At 33.6% G+C, this 18,912-nt stretch overlaps 1 protein-coding gene and 1 long non-coding RNA gene across 4 annotated transcripts in view; one reads left to right on the top strand and one right to left on the bottom strand.

The window, feature by feature from the left end:
• LOC142225611 (uncharacterized) overlaps positions 1 to 18,912 on the bottom strand; it is a 318,712-nt gene that overhangs the window by 57,987 nt on the left and 241,813 nt on the right. The gene's annotated exons all lie outside the window — the stretch shown is intronic.
• Positions 1 to 18,912, top strand: part of Kua (Plasmanylethanolamine desaturase Kua) — a 108,533-nt gene that overhangs the window by 42,393 nt on the left and 47,228 nt on the right. Inside the window, exon 1 of one of the 3 annotated variants that reach the window (XM_075295409.1) lies at positions 3,715 to 4,468. The exons of 1 other annotated variant lie outside the window; for it this stretch is intronic. The gene's annotated coding sequence lies outside the window, so the exon portion shown is untranslated. Of the gene's footprint in view, positions 1 to 3,714; positions 4,469 to 4,864; positions 5,000 to 18,912 lie in introns of those variants that run through there. One more of the 3 variants, XM_075295411.1, reaches the window with a different exon arrangement.

The raw sequence follows: 18,912 nt of genomic DNA, 5'->3' as shown, positions 1-18,912 counted from the left end.
GTTACGTCCCATAACGTTAGATTTAAATTTTAAGTACATAGATTTTGTAGAAGTATATACAATTTTGTCTAAATCGATTCAGATTCAAATTCATGCATATGGAAATATAAACCTTTATATAGCTCGCAAAAAATTTAAAGGATTTGAGATAGTATCAATAATTTTGGTCCACAAATACATATACTGTTGGTATCTTCTCATATTATGATGGGTATTTATATCATTATTTTATTTATTAAACATTGCCCTAAATTTGAAATATAGAGCTCAATTGGCATCTAATGTGAAATTAAGACCTTTTTTTGCACACATAAATAAATACGATACTTTATATCGATCCACTTACGGTACCTCCACAATAGAACTACAAATTAGTGGTATTAAAATGAGGTTTAGTTATATTACCCGGAGTCGGAGTCGAGCTGATGAAAAATGCTTGAGTCGGAGTCGAGCAAAATTGGCTCGACTCCACAGCCCTGATACCCAGCGAAGAAAACATTATTAGTAATATTCCATGCCTTATTCTGGTTAATGAGGTATTTCTAACTGCTTTCAGTTTAGGATTTTTTTTACTGAAACAAGTAAATTTTATTATTTCACACAAAAATTTAGCTTAATGGAAATAAAATAGCTGAACTAAATTGATAAACATTTTTTTCCTTTAGTTTCGAAGGCACTTTTTTCTGGGTGTAGCCATATACACGCTCACAAAAAATCGCTTCTGTAACATATACTCCCAAACATATTTTGCTTCAAGCATATACATTTTTGGGTATTGTCCAAACATTTATATGTTTGATCTCTTCCAATATATAATATGTTTGAAAGCATATTGGTCTCAACAATATATGTTTGGGTAGTCTAAGTTCCAAACATTTTGTATTTTTGCATCCAAATTCAATAATGTTGTCTTCTAAAAAACAATATGTTATTATGTGAACATATAATATGTTTGGAAGCATTTTGCACCCAAAAATATTATATGCTTAAAAAAAATTCTCCCAAACAATATTGTGCTCAAAATTTTATTTATTTATATATATATTTACAATCATAATGAATTATGAAAATAAACAGGTAATATAGGTGCTAACAACAAAGGTTTTCGACCTGAAATTTTGTTTCTGCCCAATTGTATATTCCCCGACATCTTTCTCACTTCCACGAGACTTTTTAGTTCTTAGCACATTTTTCTGTAATACAAACATTGTAGAAGAAATTATTCAATTTTATGATTTTTTTTATTTTAATTTTACCTTTTGCCGGACGGGAACTCGAACAGCGGACCACACAGTTTGTAAGGATCAAAGAAGTAGCTGATCAATTGCCCAAGGAAAAATAAAATGTTAATTTTGTAATAACAAGCAACAACCACCAACTTAATTCAATATCGCTCCCTGTTAAATAGCGCTCCAAGCTACTAAACACATATATGTTTATTGGCTATTTCTAAATTAATATATGTTTGCATCCAAGCATATTATATTTACAAACATTTTATGTCCCAAACATAATATGTTCTAACATATTAACATATATGTCCCAAACATGTTATGCTAGTTTATGAACATTATATGCTTGCACTCAAAAATATTGTGTTTAAAAATTTGTGTTCCAAACATATAATGTTTATAGCCAAACATATGAAAAACAGTCTTTTTCATCCGTGTACACACGATTAAATGTTTTCTCGTATTTAGAATGATTTTATGAAGAATTTGGCGCGACAAACTCTGGTGTAATCGATCAATAAATGGAAAACGAATGACTAAAAGTATCAGTTGACTTTCGATTTACGGCCGATACCAATGTTGGCCGCTTTTACTTCACAATGATACCTAAATACATACGTAAGTTGAATCAAAAACGTACGAAGATAAAGGAATTAAAACTGTACGTTCCTTTTGCTAAAAATTCTTCCAAATCTAATGCTGAAAAAAACAGTACAAAAACCAGTACAAAATGCAAAAAGCAGTACATTTTTGTACTGTTATCAGTACATTTGAAAAACCAGTACGTGTACTGGCTAAACCAGTACGTGTACTGGCTAAACCAGTACGTGTACTGGCTACGTCAGACAAGCCTACTCCCACTGTTCATTATCTATTCATATAGCTCCAAATCCCTTAGTCTTATTATACCCTCCACCATAGGATGGGGGATATATTAACATTGTCATTCCGTTTGTAACACATCGAAATATTGATCTAAGACCCCATAAAGTATATATATATATTCTGGGTCGTGGTGAAATTCTGAGAACAAGCTATCGACTTGAAACTTGGCACAAGTAGTTGTTATTGATGTAGGTCGGATGGTAGTGCAAATGGGCCATATCGGTCCACTTTTACGTATAACCCCCATATAAACGGAACCCCAAATTTGGCTTGCGAGGCCTCTAAGAGAAGCAAATTTCATCCGATCCGGCTGAAATTTGTTACATGGTGTTAGTATATGTCTCTAACAACCATGCAAAAATTGGTTCACATCGGTCCATAATTATATATAGCCCCCATATAAACCGATATATATAGGCCCCATATATACCGATCCCCAGATTTGACCTCCGGAGCACCTTGGATGAGTAAAATTTTTCCCATTCGGTTGAAATTTGGTACGTGATGTTAGCAGGAATTGGTTCCTATCAGTCCATAATTATATATAGTTCCCATATAAACCGATGGCCAGATTTGACCTCCGGTGCCTTTTGGAGAAGCAAATTCATCCGATCTGGTTGAAATTTGGTACGTGGTGGTAGTATATGATATTTAACAACCATGCCAAAAGTGGTCCATATCAGTCCATAATCATTTATAGCCCCCATATAAACCGATCCCGAGATTTGGTTTTGGAGCCTCTTGGAGGAGCAAATTTCATCCGAGTGAGTTGACATTTGTGGATGACAGTCTTTCGTAGAAGTTTCTACACAATCCATGTTGGAGGGTACATAAGATTCGGCCTGGCCGAACTTACGGCCGTATATACTTGTTTTTATTTCGTTTTGTTACTGCGGTAATGCAACAACACGAAATTTATTTTTAAAAGCTGTTGCTGAATTCACCTTAGTCAACAACAATTTGTGGCAACAACAATTTGTGGCAACTTTCTAGGTTAGGTTAGGTGGCAGCCCGATGTATGAGGCTCACTTAGACTATTCAGTCCATTGTGATACCACAGTGGTGAACTTCTCTCTTAGGGTTTCAAAGCTTCTCTAAGTGGTTTCACTGCAATGTGGAACGCCGTTCGGACTCGGTTATAAAAAGGAGGTGCCTTTTCATTGAGCTAAACATGGAATCGGGCAGCACTCAGTGATAAGAGAGAAGTTCACCAATGTAGTATCACAATGGACGGAATAGTCTAAGTGAGCCTGATACATCGGGCTGCCACCTAACCTAACCTAACCTAACCTATTGAAATGGGTGAAAGGTTCACTACACGTCCATAACGCGAAGTTGAATTTCGAATAAGGTATGCTGAACGATATAACGTTCGAGTTTATGTTATTATATTTATTACAACGACAAATTCGAAAAAGCCTTCAATGAGCTTTCCAATACAATTCAAAGTCCTTTTATTATGGCTTTGTACTGTAGATAAAAGCGATGGACAGAGCTTTTGGAGACATTACAGGGTTTGCTAGAAGCTCTACATTTACTTGTACTTGCGGCCAACAAATCATATGGACTCTTCACTTCATGCAGTCAATCGGTCGGTAGGCAATAGTTCATTAGTAGTGCTAGTAGTAGTAGTAGTATTTTTGGAGCCATTGTGAAAGGACATAGTGTCGGTCGAAACTCTTAAGAAGATCACGTGTTGTCGGTGTCGTGTCGGTATTATATCCATACTACATAAGCTGAGGAAGACCATATAGAAAGCATACATTTGATTATAATAACGCGAGCAAGTGGTGTTGGCCGAGTGAGTGAGTGTGAACATTGTCTTCCGTGTTAGACATTAGTTTTACTTGGCCCTTCCATGGAGTTTGGCTGTAACAGCCTTTGGCCATACACGCGCACACAACAGCACATTAACGTTATTAAAAATTAAAGGATCCACTATTGCGGCACACTAATCAATAGTGCGAGGCGCCATGCCATCAATGGAATGAGTTTGGATTAAGTGCAGCAAGAGTACATATCGCCTTCTCACTCTCTCTCCGTGGACGACATTTAAATATAATTCGAATTGTTTTAATTGTCCACTTTTTGCCGCATGAATTAAAATAACGACTCGAGGTGATATCGAAACGAGGTTGTTGATTGGCCAGTAAACGGGTCGTATCGAGTTGGTCGGTCGGTTAATGTTGTTATTGTTGGTGTGCGTGAGAGCTGTGGCTTACTCATCCGGTTGTTGAGCTCCAAAAGCAAAAAAAGACAAAATACAAAAAAGGAAAAGAAGTTGGAAGGAGTTCTTACCAAACGCCCCTAGCAAGCGACAAAACGTCGTCGCCAGTCCTTCAACAAAGGAGGTGAGTGAACGAAGGCCCACATCCTCTCAAAATAGTTCGATTCAAGTTCTTCGCTTTTCCAAAAAGAAAAATAAGGAGCTTGCTTTAGTTTTCATAATGGAATCAGTGTTAATAACACCATCAATTTTCATTTTCCAATTTGTCTGCTGGCATTGCCAATCTGTGTTGTTGGTTATTAGTGTGTTTACATAGAAACTAGAGTGGCATTCGATAGAAAAGTCTCAAATTATTCGTAAATATCTTCATTTAGCCGTAACGTGTGCCACAAATAATGACACCAAACATTGCCATGCACACACTTTGCTTTATGTTACGTACACCAACCCATTCCACTCAATGCCCGAATCAAACATTCCGAGTCAGTCAGGCAGGCAAGCAGCCAGCAAGTCACCCGTCATAATACAAGCACGCATCCATGAATAACTAACCATTCCACTACCAAATCAGACAACACACAAATCAAAGCTTACTCAAATGTCGACGCCGTAACCGAGAACCCGTTGTACACTTCATCATTGTTGCTAAAAATAGGTAATAACAATGACGAAAATATCCTTTGGCCAGGATGGTAGCTGCTAATGTTCCCAATGAGGTTGTAAGTCATAGTACAAAGAATATTTATTCGTGGGAGTTATTTGGGAGTATTTCTCATCTCACATTGACAAAGAGTGATGACGACGATTTGTACGGTTTGTAATTAAGCAACTAGTCACTGAAGTTTTGTTTCTTCCATCGAAATCATCACACTGGTGCCAGACGAAGTTTATTTTGGGCGGGGGTATAACCCAAACTTGTTCATTTTCTATTGACCGGAAGTGGTATTATTTGCTTACATTTATCATCGAAATATCACAAGCAAATACCCACTATATTGGAATGAAGCCAATCAGGTCTTAAATACCAAATGAGTTTTTGTTTAGATTTGGGGAACAACGTTTTCCCCCATACATTGTACTATCTTGAATGCATTTTATAACGTTTTAAGTTTGAGCTTAACAGTTCACTGGCCAAAGTTATCAAAGTAACATGTACTCCCAAACATATAGTGCTTAAATAATTTATATTTTCAGAATGTGTTCAAACCAAAAATTGTTAGCACTGCACAAACATATACGCTTCACCCTGAGCATATCGTTTTTTAAAGCCCTATGTTAGTCGACAAGCAATTATGTAAACGTTCAGAACCCCAGACTTTATTTATTGTAATTAAACTTGAAGTTTTACATATCTTTACATCTTTTTCATTATCTATCTTTGTCGCCGCACTTATATTTTCTCTCTATTCTCTCTCGCTCTCTTTGACTTTTCTAAACATATATGAGTTTATACGAAATTTCTAAATTAATATATGTTGCATCCAGGCACATTATATTTAAGAAAATGTAATTTCCCAAATATAATATGTTCTAACATATTATACTAGTTTATGAACATGAACATGAGCCTATAGCTTGCACTTAAAAACAAAGTGTTAAAAATGTGAGTTTCAAACATATAATTTTAACAACGAAACATATGAAAAACAGTTCGTGTACATTCACAAAATAGTGAGTTGGTGTATGTAAAGCCAACAGCAGTCCGTATTCGCTGTAATTGTAAAAATTTTAGACTTTAAAATATTACCCCAGCACACGCAAAGAAAAACAAAAACGTTTTAAAAATGTGTACCGAAAAAGTTTTTCGTTGTTTTCTTTGAAAATTTCAATTTTTTTTACCAAAAAAGAAAATGTTACAAAAATTTATGTTTTGCAATAAAAACAATGTACATAATAAGACACATTTTGAAGTATCATAGTAATGTATGTAATATATAATGTCGAACATCTTTTTGGAATCTTCCGAATAATTTTGGAATATATGTAAAATTTTTTTTTTGGTGTTCGGTCGAAGCAGGGATCGAACCGACGATCCTTTGTATGCGGTGGCCAACTAATTGAATGTTTCTGTCAAATAAAGTATTTTTACTTCGGCTCGTGGGCGCCGAAAACTGTGCTTTATAAATATAATTGCTTGACTGTTTGTGTTGCTTGTGCGTTGATGGCTATAGCAATAATATGTGCGTGAAGATAAATTGTAAATTTAACTAGCCGAGACACAAACCAGGTAGTTTTTGCCTACGCACCTAATGGGTAAATTACAATTTGGAGAAATAAACCTGCTATACATTTTTTTAATTTAGTCGCCACAATTTGAAATAAAACCCAAATGCGCCCACTGTGCAATACCTGCTGTAAATTTTTTTGGTATCAAATGAAAGCTATGGACGAGTACTATAAATGCAAGTGCTTGTCATGTTCGAAAGCATTAAGGTTTTATTTCAAATTGTGGCGACTAAATTAAAAAAAATGTATATAACAAAAAACTAAATTTCTGGGATGAAAATAAAAACCACTTGCATTTGTAGTACTCGTCAAGAGCTTTCATTTGATAAAAAATGTAGAGCAGGAATTCGAATTCGGTGTATATTTCTTGTGTAAAAATATTTTTCCCTTTTAGACTCAATAAAAAATTCTCAGAATAAATTCGGCGTATATTTCTTGTATAAAAATATTTTTCCCTTTTAGACTCAATAAAAAATTCTCAGAATAACTTCCATGCAAGTGAAAAAGTCCATGGGCACATGATCCCTGCGGAAAGAAATTTTTAATTTTATTTTTATTGTTTTTTACTTTTTTGTTGATTTTCTATTTTTTGCGATATATAATTGTTCAAAATTTAAATTTTGACTTTAAACCGCTTATTTTCTAAGACTGGCTCAGGCAGCCACAGTGGTGCAATAGATAGCATGCCTGCCTTGCATACGAGTGCAGTTCGGAAACTTCTTAGCCTGGCACAAAAAACGCTGTATAAACAGAAAAAAAGTTAAGAGTTTTGGAAACTTCCATCTCTGTTATGAACACATGTTAAATTTTGTTTCGATCTGGCCTTCATATAGAAACAGGTGTTAAAAAAAGACGCATCCGCAATTTTTTTACAATGGAAAAATTAGAAATGCGTGCTGTCATTAAATATTTACATAAAAAAGGTTTATCGGGACAAGAAATTCATAATGATATGGTGAATGTGTTAGGTGAAAGTGCTCCTTCATATGCAACAGTAAAAAATTGGGTTGCTGAATTTAAACGTGGTTGTACAAGCATTGAAGATGAGCCACGTAGTGGACGTCCAAAAACAGCAACAACAACAGAAATTGTAGCCAAAGTGCATGATATGGTATTAAATGATCGACGAATAAAAGCGCGTGAAATTGATAATACCATGGGCATCTCAAATGATCGAGTCCATTTAATTTTGCATGAAGAACTACAGATAAAAAAGCTTTCTGCAAGATGGGTGCCGCATTTGTTAACAGTCGATCAAAAAGAATGAAAAGAATAAGAATGAACATTTCTCAAGCTTGTTTGGATCGTTTTAAGCGAAATAAAATGGATTTTAAGCTTCGTTTCATAACTGTTGATGATACATGGATCCACCACTACACTCCAGTGACCAAAGAACAATTCAAACAATGGACTGAAGCTGGAGGAAGTGCCCCAAAGAAGGCAAAAACAATTCAATCGGCTGGTAAGGTTATGGCCACGGGATTTTTGGGACTTCAAAGGTATTTTATTGATTGACTATCTGCAAAAGGGTAAAACAATAAATTCGGAGTACTATTGCAACATTTTGGATCAATTAAATGTACAAATTCGAGAAAAACGTCCTGACTTACAACACAAAAAAATAATTTTTCATCAAGACAACGCCCCAGCGCACAAGAGTGTTTTAACAATGGCTAAAATCAACGAATTAAAGTACGAGTTGCTTGACCACCCACCCTTTTCTCCTGATTTAACTCCCAGTGACTTTTACTTGTTCCAAAATCTAAAAAATTCCTTGCTGGCAAGCGTGTTACCTCAAATAAAGATGCAATTAGAGTTGTAAACCACTATTTTGAAGATCTTGAGGAAAACTATTTTAATCAAGGGATAGAATTGCTAGAAAAGCGTTTCATGAGATTATATTGAAAAATAAAGATATTTTTGAAAAACTAACTATTCTCTTTCATTGGTAGGCTAAGAAGTTTCCGAACCGCCCTCGTATACAAGGTCGTGGGTTCGATTCCTGATAAGAGAGAAGTTCACCAATGTGGTTTAGGTTTAGGTTTAGGTTATGTGGCAGCCCGATGTATCAGGCTCACTTAGACTATTCAGTCCATTGTGATACCACAGTGGTGAACTTCTCTCTTATCACTGAGTGCTGCCCGATTCCATGTTAAGCTCAATGACAAGGGACCTCCTTTTTATAGCCGAGTCCGAACGGCGTTCCACATTCCAGTGAAACCACTTAGAGAAGCTTTGAAACCTTCAGAAATGTCACCAGCATTACTGAGGTGGGATAATCCACCGCTGAAAAACTTTTTGGTGTTCGGTCGTAGCAGGAATCGAACCCACGACCTTGTGTATGCAAGGCGGGCATGCTAACCATTGCACCACGGTGGCTCCCACCAATGTGGTATCACGGAATAGTCTAAGTGAGCCTGATACATCGGGATAGTCTAAGTGAGCCTGATACATCGGGCTGCCACCTAACCTAACCTAAGACTTGTTCAAAAGAACTTCATCGGAAGTGGAAAAAATTGATGGATGATGGAGGGATACTCTTAAAAAGAAAAATTGTAATTTTTTCATGTTTTGAAATAAAATTATAAGTGTAAATAAACAGTATTTCAGTTACAAGCTCGGAGTCAGAAATATGTGAAATATGGCAAAAATGAAATGTGTTTTATTAATATCCCAGCAAAAAAATTTGGAAGTTGTTCCAAAGCCTCAACTTTAAAAGCACTTCCAAAAATGTCTTCCCAAAGATGTTCTCTATTTTAACTACACAGGAAGTTCTTCTAATACAGTTTTTTATAAGTCGCTTTCTTCATATATGTAATGGGTAATTTTAACTTTTTTCGTTTCAAATAAGTTAAAAACAGAGGAAGAATTAACAAAATTTTACAAATTATTAAAATTTTGTCGAAAAAAATGCTAAATTCACCTCTTAAAAATTGCGAATTTTTGATATTGATATTTGAGGTAAAACATTTCAGATAAACCTTACCTTAGTTTTTAAATCCAATTTTATAAATCGCCTATATAATTTTGTCTTCAATAAAATACATGCTTTATTAATATATTAAATATATTTATTAAGAATCAACAGCATCGACTGACCTTGAAATATTAGTTTATTATTCCAATGTGAAACGTAATTGTTTTTCTTTTTCTTGTACCTTTCACTTTTAATAAGTTGCTGCGTAACAATTTTGTCCTCCTTTTACAATTTCAATACCTACAAATATAAAAAATCATAAAGCAATTTTTCACAAAAGGTTAGCGTCACTGAATATTACCTGTTAATTGAAGATTCCAAAATGTTGGTGTTTTCTTTGTTTATACACCATCACGAACATTGATAGACTTATTGTTTATGTTCAATAATTTTCAAAAAACGAAAATTTTTCTCACTAATTTCAAATAACAAATATTTTATATATTTTATTTGTTATTATATTATTTTTAACAATCTCACCGTATACCATAACAACGCGATTCCAACTAAAAAAACAACCCACTCGCAAACATATCGATTACATCGATGACAGGTATCGATTGCAGGTAGATAAAAGAAATATAGGAAAATTTCCTATATTCTAACAAGTGTGTTCCCTTAAGTTTTGAAAGGATTGAATACTTCTTAGTATGAATGAACTAAAATATTTTTCTATGCCAAGTGTTATTCATATGTATGAAAAGCTTTCTATAATAAAGGAAGTCAGAATTATCATTTAATAAGAAATTTTACTAAATTTGAGGAAACATGGTTTTAGTTCGGATTTTGTTTATTTTTACGATTGCTTTGTTATCAGTGAATAAAATTTTCTTTTTCAGTAGTAAATTCTTATACCCAGCGAAGAAAACAGTATTGGTAAAATGGCATGCCTTATTCCAGTTATGAACTATTCCTAACTGCTTTCAATTTAGGATTTTTTACTGAAACAAGTATATTTTATTATTTTACACAAAAGTTTAACTTAATGGAAATAAAATGGCTAAACTAAATTGATGAATATTTTTTCCTTTGGTTTCGAAGGCACTTTTTCCTGGGTGTGTATTCAAGTAGGTGGGCAGTCTTCTACATTTCCTGTGAATTTTAAGTGTGGTTTGTCAAGGAAAGGTATCCTTCACCTACACATACCGGAAAATTAAGCATTGTATTTCAACAACATACAAAGAATCACTGTTTCCCGTCCAATAAATCGGAAAGAGCAAAAGTACTTAAAAATGTACAACATTAACATTTGTTAATATGTTGGTCACGGAGGACATGCCTTTCCCGAATATAAACGAAAAATTATGCACCATCTACGTTGTCTGCCAATTTCATGTAAATTTAAGTTTTTTATTCAAAAAAGTCTGGCAGAAGCCTGGGGAAAATCATAAAATTATGTACCGAGTTCCCATTTACGAACAGCCTTCTACTTTCGATTTTTAAAAATCGGACAAAAGGAAACCCCCTCCCCATCTTCGCTCCACTCCGACAAGATATCAGAAAATCACTTACACTATATAAAATTCACAAAATATCCAACAGTCCCTATAAATTCCAAGTAAATCGACCAAGTTTAATTCATTATTCCCCTTCCCCAACCAAATATTGAAAAATCATGTATATTGTATTAATTTAATCACCTCCTCCCACGTTCCCCGTAAATTTCAAGAAGATCGGAGGTTAAATTTAGCTCTATTGTTTTATAGGAGGTCACTTTCCCCTATAAAATATCGACAAACACCGAAGTGAATAGCATCCTTAACCCTCCCTGAAGATTCCAAGAAAATCTAGAAATTTATCTTCAAGTGTAGGTCAAGGAGAAAGTTCCCTACCCGAACAACAGGTACACCATATTGATTTTATAACCTTTGTCAATTTCAAGAGAACTTGAGAATTTTAGTTTTTTTTAGTTTTAGAGAAGCTCCCCCCTACCCGTATCTTATGTAAATGTCCCAGAAAATGTCAAGCAAATTATAAGCCCAATTTTCAAAAAGCAGGACGTCCAAATATCACAAACTCAGATATCCAATATTAATTTCATAATCTCTCCCCACGTCCTCTGTAAATTTCAAGTAAATTGGGAAAGTTTAATTGTTTCTCTGTATGGTACACGCACAGAAAAACCATGTTTGGACATGGCTGCCGCATCCACTTAATGCTTATCTAGAGCATGTAATTGCCGCGAAACCCATGTATTTTGTCTTTGTAAAAATAGTTTTCGAGCGGGGAAAAATGTATGGTGGCAATAAGCATTTGAATGGTTCTCAAATACCGCAAACATGTTCTATCATTTAAATGATAGAATTTGAGACCATTAAGTTGTCGGGAAAATCATGTACCTGACCATTCAATTTTTTTTCCTTTTTTACAGGGAAAACAGTATTTTTATAGGTTAAGTATAGACATGTCTAGAACTACCATTTACATTTTTTTCGTGACCATTTAATTTTTTAACTTTTTTGCAGCGAAAAGAATTTTATAAAAACATTGAGCTGGTACACAGGACTTTCATTTTGCGCGTCAGTCGTGTGTTGATTGTTTCTTGGAATGGACGGAGAATACGGATTTACTGTTTTGTGTTAATTTATTTATTAGGAAGTGGCACGTGGTTTTATGTGAAGACAAAAAAGGAAGTGTAGTTGAAAAAATGTATCTGTTTTTTGTTTTGCATTTTGCTATATGGTATCATTTATTTTTATTTGCAGTTACATGATGTCTGCGTTTGTACATTTTATGGGCACGATGTAAATATGGAATAATTACTTGTTGAAATTGAAATAAAATAGAGTGTGTAAAAATATATGATGTTTGATTGAACGGCATTATAAATACAAATAAACAATGAATTAGTTTATAAATAAATAAAAACAAATAAATAAAGTTAATTTTGTGTTTTCTTTTCTCAAGTGGCGTCCTTTTTTCGACGATGAAAAAAGTTTTTTTCATAAATATCAAAACATTTTAGGTTGTGACCATGTTCTTTTAACTAGAAGAAAAACATTTCGAATGAATACCATAACATTTTAAATCGTGACCATTGTCTTTTCATTCAAACAAAATTCTTTGCATCAATATAATAACATTTTAGATGAGGACAATTATATTTTTCTTAGAACCATGTTCACTGAGCCAATATGGTTGCAGGTGAAAATGTTACATGGTCGCCGCAAAAATAGCCCCTATCATATTATTTTGCTCTTCAAATATGATTGTGACAATCATGTGTCTTCTCTGTGTGTACTTAAGGAGAAGCGGATGGCTCCCTACACTCAAAAAAAAGTGAACTCTCTATTTCACTAAAGCCAATTTAACTTTATTTTAGTTCATGGAATTATTATGTTTGGAGAAAGTTTCCTTTACTCTAATAATTTTTTGTTTATGTTAGTTAAATTACCTAAAACCGAGGAAAAAAATAAACTCAAATGAAGCATAATGATTAACTAAATTCGTACCTTCCACAAAATAGTTCAGAATTTCTTAAAATTTGTAAATTTTACCAAAAATGCGTCCATCATGAACTTCGTATATCACTAAAGACATTCTTGCAATTTTGAACTCCAAGTTTTTCCTTCAAACTACAAAATTTTCTTTAACAAATGAAGAAACTTAGTTATGTCTAATAAATTTTCTTGAATTTTTCGAAAGATATTTACTTATTTTTATGACATCGGCGTGATGCCAACGTGTGTAATACTGTTTAGTTAAAATTTTCTACAAATAATCAACATTTTCTAAAATTAACCGAAACTTGTCTTCCTGGTGGGTTCACTGTTTTTTCAGTGTATGTCCTTTTATTGTTCCCCAACCAAATATCAAAAAAGGAACCTGATATAAATTTCATAACCAAACCTAGTTTTTCCGTAAAATTTCAGTCGGAGGACTTTAGTTTTGTTTTCACTCTACTTTAAAAAAAATAGGGCAATGGGGAGTTCTTCCACCCCGACCAAATATCGAAATATGAAGTAGCCGTTTTTTTCTAGACGCCCCCTTCAACCCTCCCCGAAAATTTCAAGCAAATCGGATAATTTTGTTCCATGTTTCAAAAAGTTGTTTCAAGGGCAGGCCCCCCCTCCCCCTCAACACATCAGGTACCACATATTAATTTCATAACCTCACCGCACGTACTCTGTAAATCTCAGATAAATTAGAAAATTTTAGTTTTTTCACTGTACTTTAAAAAAAGTCGGAACAAGAGGAGGTCCGCCTCCGCGACCAAATATCGAAAAATTTGGTCCCAAAATTTGGCCCCAACCTTCAATGAAAATTTCAAGCAAATCGGTCAACTTTGGTCCAATTTTCAAAACGTCGGACAAAAGGGAGGACCCCCTCCGTGACCAGGTATCAAAAAATGAGGTGCGATTTACTTGAAACTACGATCTCTGAAAGTTTCAAGTAAATCGGTTCAGCCATTTCCGAGCTTACCCGAAATATAAAAAAAAAAACAAACATACTTGGAATTTTATATATGTATACAGATAAGATGTCTCATTTTCAATTAAAATAAAAAAAATCCCAACACAAATTTTAAGGAGTCACTGGCATAGGACGGGTTACCCGTCAGTCATGTGTCATTATTCATGAGAGAAAATACGCGACAAGAGCACTCTCATATGCATATAGTTCATACGTGTATGGTGATGGTGAGTGTCATATATACTAAAATAAAAAAAATAAAAAAACAACAGTGAAATTAAATACATCTAAAATAACTGTATTTGCATGTATGTGTGTGTTAGTGCGTGAGTACATTTGTGATTAAAATGAATACAAATAATTACCTAAATGCGTGTCATCATACCCACTTGGGCGTCATAAATGAATACGAAAGGATGAGCCTGAAATGCATACCCCTTTCTCCGATTGCGACTTGTTTTTTAATTGTCATTAAATGACCTATAAATAATAAATAAATTCTTGGTAGACCATTTATAAGTAAGGCATTACGATTGCGTTCAAGGATAAAAAAACAGAAAGTCGTTGTGGTGGGTTTTCTTTTTCCTGACTACACCCAAAGAAAAAATACTTTCCTAAGGAACGAAATTTTAGACAAACGAAATTTCCCTTTGACATAAAGTATTTTCATTGAAAACGAATAAACCCGAATTCATGACAAACGTTGTAACAATGGTCTCTAATCTGTTTTATTTGCTTCTAAAGAAATTTGTTTATCGTTAAAAGAAATCTTAATTTGTCTAAAATTACGTTCTTCAGAAAAGAAAACTATTCTTTCTATGTACAGATAAATATCATTTCCAGAAGTTGAAAAAATTTCATTTAATTTTCAAAACAGTTTCTTATAATGGTAAATACTTTTTAAAATCTTTTCATTGTATGAAAAATTCCATGAAAGGCTAAAAATCCAAAAGGTACAAAAAAGTATGGAAAACACGTATCGCAAACGTTGTCCTTTTGTTACCGTTTTTGAAATGTCTTCGAAAAGTTCAAACCATTATCACCAAAAAACATTTTTGGTTACAAAATTTTTATTTTTGCAATACCAAAAAAAATTGTTTTTATTCCAAAATCACAGTCTATTTCAAAATTATTTGTCAAAATGTTTTTCTTCCAGTTAAAAAAACATGGTCACAACCTAAAATGTTTTGATCTTTATGAAAAAACTTTTTTCGTCATCGAAAAAGGACGCCACTTGAGAAAAGAAAACACAAAATTAACTTTATTTATTTATAAACTAATTCATTGTTTATTTGTGTTTATAATGTCGTGCAAGCAAACATCACATAATTTTACACACTCTATTTTGGTTCAATTTCAACAATATGTAATCATTCCATATTTACGTCGTGCCCATCAAATGTACAAACGCAGGCATCATGTAATTGCAAATAAAAATAAATTATACCATAAGCAAAATGCAGAACAAAAATCAGGTAAATTTTTTTCAATTACACTTTCCTTTTTTGTGTTCACATAAAACCACGTGCCTCTTCTGAATAAATAAATTAACACAAAACACAGTAATTTCGTATTCTTCGTCCATTTCAAGCAACAATCAACACGCGACTCACGCGCAAAATGAAAATCGTGTGCACCTACTCAATGTTTTTATAAAATTCTTTTCGCTGCAAAAAAAGTTAAAAAATTAAATGGTCACGAAAAAATGTACATGGTCTTTATGGCCATGTAATGGTTCTAGACATGTCTATACCTAACCTATAAAAATACTTAATACTTTTTTCCCTACAAAAAGTCGACAAATTGAATGGTCTTGTACATGATTTCCCTGACCATGTAATGGTCTCAAATTCTATCATTTAAATGATAGAACACGTTTGCGGCATTTGAGAATCATTTAAATGCTTATTGCCAGCAAACATTTTTCTCTGCTCGAGACTTATTTTTACAAAGACAAAATACATGGTTTCGCGACAATTACATGCTCTAGATAAGTATTAAATAGATGCGGCAACCATGTCCAAACAGGTTTTTTCTGAATGTTATGGTATTCGCCAAAAATGTTTTATCCGAATTAGAAGAACATGGTCAATACCTAAAATGTTATGATCTTTATGAAATAACTTTTTTCATAAAGCACTATTTAAAAAAAAAAATACAAAAGTAACTTATAAAATTGATTTATTAAAATTTTTTGTTTATTTTATTTATGTAAAAATGCAGACAATATGTAACTAAAAATAAAAAAGTTAATGATACAATATTCAATTACACTTCCCAAATTTTATGTTCATATAAAATCACGTTCCACTTATGAATAAATAAATTAAGTAAAAACACAGTAATTCCGTATTCTCCGTCCATTCTAAGTAACAACCAACTCGACTGACGCGCAAAATGAAAATCGTGTGTACATGCTCGAAGTTTTCTAACAATTCTTTTCGCCGCAAAAAAAGTTGAAGTTTTCGCCGAAAAAATGTACTTCTGTAAAATAAATATATGTACAAAAATTGTTCCATTTCTCTTTTGGACGAAAATAACGGTACTTAAATATTTACTTTTTACGATGTTTATCACCCTCTATGCAATGATTATCACTAGCGATTTTGTCGCTAGACACCAATTCGATGTACCGTTATATGAAATTTGTAATGAAAGTTAGAAATTCAATAGCAAATAGTTATATGTGCATTGTATATCATTACAGTTTCGTTGGGAATATAGATTGTGGGTGAGTTACATTTATGTTCTTTTTATGTCTTCAGAAGAAATTTAGTGCAAATTTTTAATCTTTATTGAAAAATGCCTCGAGTGAACTTTCAGAGGAAGAACGCAGACAAATTATCGGAATGGACCTAGCTGGCAAAAAAAATGGAGAAATTGCCTCGGTGACAAATCGACTCCGCAATACGATTAGCAATTTTTTAAAAAATCCTTTAGTGAAAAATGCCTCGAGGAAATGAACTTTCAGAGGAAGAACGCAGACAAATTATCGGAATGGACCTAGCTGGCAAAAAAAATTGAGAAATTTCATCGGTGACAAATCGACACAATTTGCGCCGGTGTCTATTAGAAAATTAAATTCGGTTTCTAATTCAGGAATCTTGCACGCTACAAACCACGATTTTGAACCCGACTTCTCAAATATTGTACTTTTAACCGTTCCTATCATAAACTGAGCATGTTCATAATTTCTGTCACATTCAATTTCGCTACTTTCAAGATTAATTGCATTTATTTTACTAGTTTTAAAGGATCAGGTTTCCTTTTCTGATTTTCTTTTACATACATTTGAAAAATGTCTACGTAGATTACAAGTTACAGTTTTTATCATTAGCTGGACAAAACTTTCATCATGCGCTTTATAACCACAATAGCTACATTTACCTTTTTTGACGTTATAATATTTACCACTGCCATCAGATGTCGGTTTTTGTATATGCTGGTTGTCCTTAACTTTGCCGCTGCCATGTGTCCACTTTTGGATATTGAAAACATGTTTGTCGTCTTTTGTAACCTTCGTCTGCTTTATCTGGATCTCTGTTTGCCGTGATGTGTCTATTGCAATTTTGAGAGTTAAGTCCGGCTTCAGCTGCATTTGCTCACTCACTTTTGTGTTTAACATTCCCACCACAATATGGTCTCTGATTAGGTCTTCTTTCAAGGCTCCGTAGTCACAATATTCTGCCAATGCATGAAGATCAGTTATGAAGCTATCCACGGATTCACCTTGTACACAGGAGTTAAACTTAAACCGCTCAAATATTACGTTTTTCTTTGGGTTAAAATATTTGTCAAAATTATTGAGCGCAGCTCGTAGTGTTGTTGGTGTTGATCCCAGTTGCAGCAAAATTTCTTCACTCTCGTCATCCATCACATAAAAAAGCAAGTCAATTTGCTCAGCTTCTGGTTTGGTCATCTATCCTGATACATTTATGTACCGCTCGAATCTTTTTCGCCATTTGGCCCAACCTTCTGGGCATGAAAAATTAAAAGATTCTGGAGGAGCAATATTCACCACAAAAACGTCCATTTTCAGAGTTTCATCTTGACCCGGCATCTTCCACTCTTCTCCAATTCTAATTATTTAGTTTTACCGGTGCCACCATATGCTGTTAACCTCTAAGGCTACACCCTCAAAAAAAAATCGCTTCTCTAACATATGTCCCAAACATATTTTGCAGGAAGCATATATATTATTGGATACTGCCGAAACATTAATATGTTTGTGTTATGTGAACATATTGTATGTTTGGAAGCATTTTGAGACCAAAAATAGTATATGCTTAGAAGAATTTTCCTCAAAGAAGATTGTGCTCATTCCCTCACATAATTTTCATTTCCACGAAATTTTTTAGTTCTTGGAACCAAGAAAAAAATTTTGCCCATAATGCAAAAATGATAAACAAAACACATGTTCACACATACATAAAATGCTGCTCTCAAGGCGAAAACACGTGTTGTTTTTTTCCAAAAGTCTATTCTCTTGGTTCTTTACTCTACTAATATTCAAACTTAATAATATTTAGACTTAAGCATATCAAATTTTTTGCCTTATCATAAAACAGTTTTCCGAAACAACATACAAGCGGTTTCACAGAAGTTGCTCTCTTTTGAGTCTCTCGCTGTGTTATGTTGATATCTTTCGTCAACCCTCCCGGTTTCCATCTCTATTTCTTTCTCTATACTCTCTCTCTCTGTCGCTCTCTGAATAAAATATCACAACATATATATGTTTACTCGAAATTTGTAAATGTATATATGTTTACATTCACACATATTATTTTTATGAAACATTCATGCCCCAAACATAATATGTTCTAACATACAACATATGTGTCCCAAACATTTAGAGTTAGTTAAGGAACATTACATGTTTGCACTTAAATATATTGTGTTTAAAAATTGTGCCCGAAACACATTTTGTTTATATCGGAACATATAAAAAACAT

The sequence above is a fragment of the Haematobia irritans genome, chromosome 2 (genome assembly GCF_050003625.1).
Source record: "Haematobia irritans isolate KBUSLIRL chromosome 2, ASM5000362v1, whole genome shotgun sequence".
In the NCBI taxonomy this organism is placed as follows: Eukaryota; Metazoa; Arthropoda; class Insecta; order Diptera; family Muscidae; genus Haematobia; species Haematobia irritans.
The sequence above is the reverse complement of the archived record's forward strand: the minus strand, read 5'-3'. Positions and strand labels throughout refer to the sequence as shown.